Genomic DNA, 2,468 nt, shown 5'->3' on the forward strand with positions numbered 1-2,468 from the left:
CACAGCAGGCGAGAGTGAGGGACCAGGCAAGTGGAGCGAAGGGGAGGAGCGGCAGGGGGAGGAGCGGCAGGGGGAGGAGCGGCAGGGGGAGGAGCGGCAGGAAGGCCCACGCAGTCGCTGTGGAGAACGCGGCTGTTCCTCACAAAGGTAAACGTCCTCTTACCGTAATAAACTTTGGCAATCAATCTCCTTAGTATTTTCCTAAAGGAGTTAAAACGTACTTCCACATCAAAACCTGCATACACCTGTTTATAGCAGATTTGCTAATAATCCCTAAAACTTGGAAGCAATCAAGATGTCCTTCAGTGGGCAAATAAGTAAATTATTGCACATCCATGAAATATTATGCAGCGATAAAAAGAAAAGCCGTCTGAAACTATGAAAAACAGTAAAAACATATATAGATAGATAGATAGATAGATATAGATAAAGGAAACCTCTTTGGCTATATAGACCTTCTGTAAAAGGTAAAACTATGGAAGCAGTAAAAAGATAAGTGTTGGTTGGGAAGAGGAGGGACTGATGAACTGGTAGGGCACAGAAGTTTTTAGGTCAGTAGAAGTACTGTACAATGTTGTCATAGGAAACTTGGGCCATCATCTGCTTGTGCTAGCCTACCAGCTGTGCAACGCTAAGGGTGGGTGCCAGCGCAGCACGTGGCCATAGAGTGCTGACAGTTGGGACCACGCTAGAAGGGTACCCCAGGAAATCCATTCCCTGGGACTCATTTCATAGTGCCCATCTGTTATGGTTTGTGTCTAGTTGTTCCCCCAAAACCTCATGCAGTCATGGGGCAGGGACTTCTAGAATTTAAGATTAACTCATGACCCACTGGGATTATGGGTCTTAGTACTGCTGGGATTATGGATGTGTGTACTTCCACCAGCTTGGGGCTGACAGACTGAATGCAATTTAAGAGAGACAGGCTTCCTCTCTGTTGCCGTTGTTGCTGCTACTCCTCCCTTGGCTCCTCTTGCTCTTTGCCTCCACCATGAACTGATGCTCTCTGCCCTGCGCCGCTCTGCCTTGGAGCCAGTCGAGTATGGGCTGAAACTCCAGTAACTGTGAGCTCAATAAACCTTTCCTTCCTTCATTTGGGTGCCGGGTATTTGTCCCAGCAACGAGAGAAGAGCAACTGAGACACCATCCATGTAGACACTCAGTGTGTGCTACAACCATGATCTAAGGGGGGTTGGCTACTGCTCACGCTGGCAGCCAACTTTGGCACTTCTGTGTTGTGTTGGTTTGTCCTACAGGCAGAATATAAGAGTTACAGGGCTTCTGTCTAGCTATCAAAGGAAGGCCTGGGAGGCCATACAAGATTCCCCAAGAAGGCAGTGAGTAAAGCTATAAGAGTAAAGCTGAACATGCAGTGGAGAGTTGGCTATACTAGGAATGTGAATGGCTGCCAAGGAAAGCTGCAGCTCAAGAGTGGAACAAGCCCAAGAGAGAGGCCAAATGGGTGTGACAGCAAGGCCACAGAGATGGGGCTCCCTAAATCCTCAGGAACTCGCATCTTAACACCATGTGCCCTAGACAACAGGTATGAAGCTACAGCACTTCATGTCTGCTGTCTCGGGTTTCAGTCTTCCTGTGGTCTAATTTTTTTTTTCTATCCTCTTATCTTCTCTTTTGAGATGAAAATGTTTACCCTGTGCCATTGTACCTTGAGATTATGTAACTTGCTTTTTATTTTTACAGGATTTCATGGAAAAGAGTTTGTCTTGAATCTCAGAGAAGACGTTGACTCGGACATTTGAACAATGGTGGGATGATGAGGCTCGGGGAACACAATATCGCCCTTTGGTTATACACAGGAAGCTGCATCCCATTAGATTGAATTAGGAGCTTGCTTTCATCTTTCTTTGGGGATTCAGCATTTGTCTAAGAAGATGTGTTAGGGGTCAAGTTTGCAAGTGGTGAGATGTGATCATTAACTTAATTTGTCATCTTGCCTGGTTTAAGAAATGGTGGTGGTGGGGGTGAAGCACATGTTTGGGTGTCCGGTGGGTCCGGGGCACGGCCTGGCTCCCCGCGCATGCCCTTCTGGTGCTGGTCTCCTGCTGTGCTTCCTGGCTGCCAAGCAAAAGCATCTCGGCTCCACCTCCAACCACGAAGTGTCTGCCAGGAGCCTCGAACTGTGAGGCTGAATCCGGAGAAACCGTTGGCCAAATTAACTCTCTCCTCCTTTAAAAGAAAACAGCCTGTCGCCAAGCAGAGGAGAATGGCTTTTCCGGTACTGTACTTTGCTGCAAGGTACCATAGCTTCACCAGCAAGGAGACCACTCAGGACGTTTGAGGATGTATCCACTTTAGTCCACGCTTCCCCCAAGTCGGGAGTTGGGCGCCTCAAGTTTGTCCTTGTCAGTATTTTCCTACCAGGAGCTCAAATGCTTCTTGACAGACGGGAAGTAAAGCCTTTAACTTTGGTGTTCCAACAGGGACTTGAACCCTAGACCCTCAAAACA

Source organism: Octodon degus, unplaced genomic scaffold, assembly GCF_000260255.1.
Source record: "Octodon degus isolate 3935 unplaced genomic scaffold, OctDeg1.0 scaffold00023, whole genome shotgun sequence".
Taxonomy (NCBI): domain Eukaryota; kingdom Metazoa; phylum Chordata; class Mammalia; order Rodentia; family Octodontidae; genus Octodon; species Octodon degus.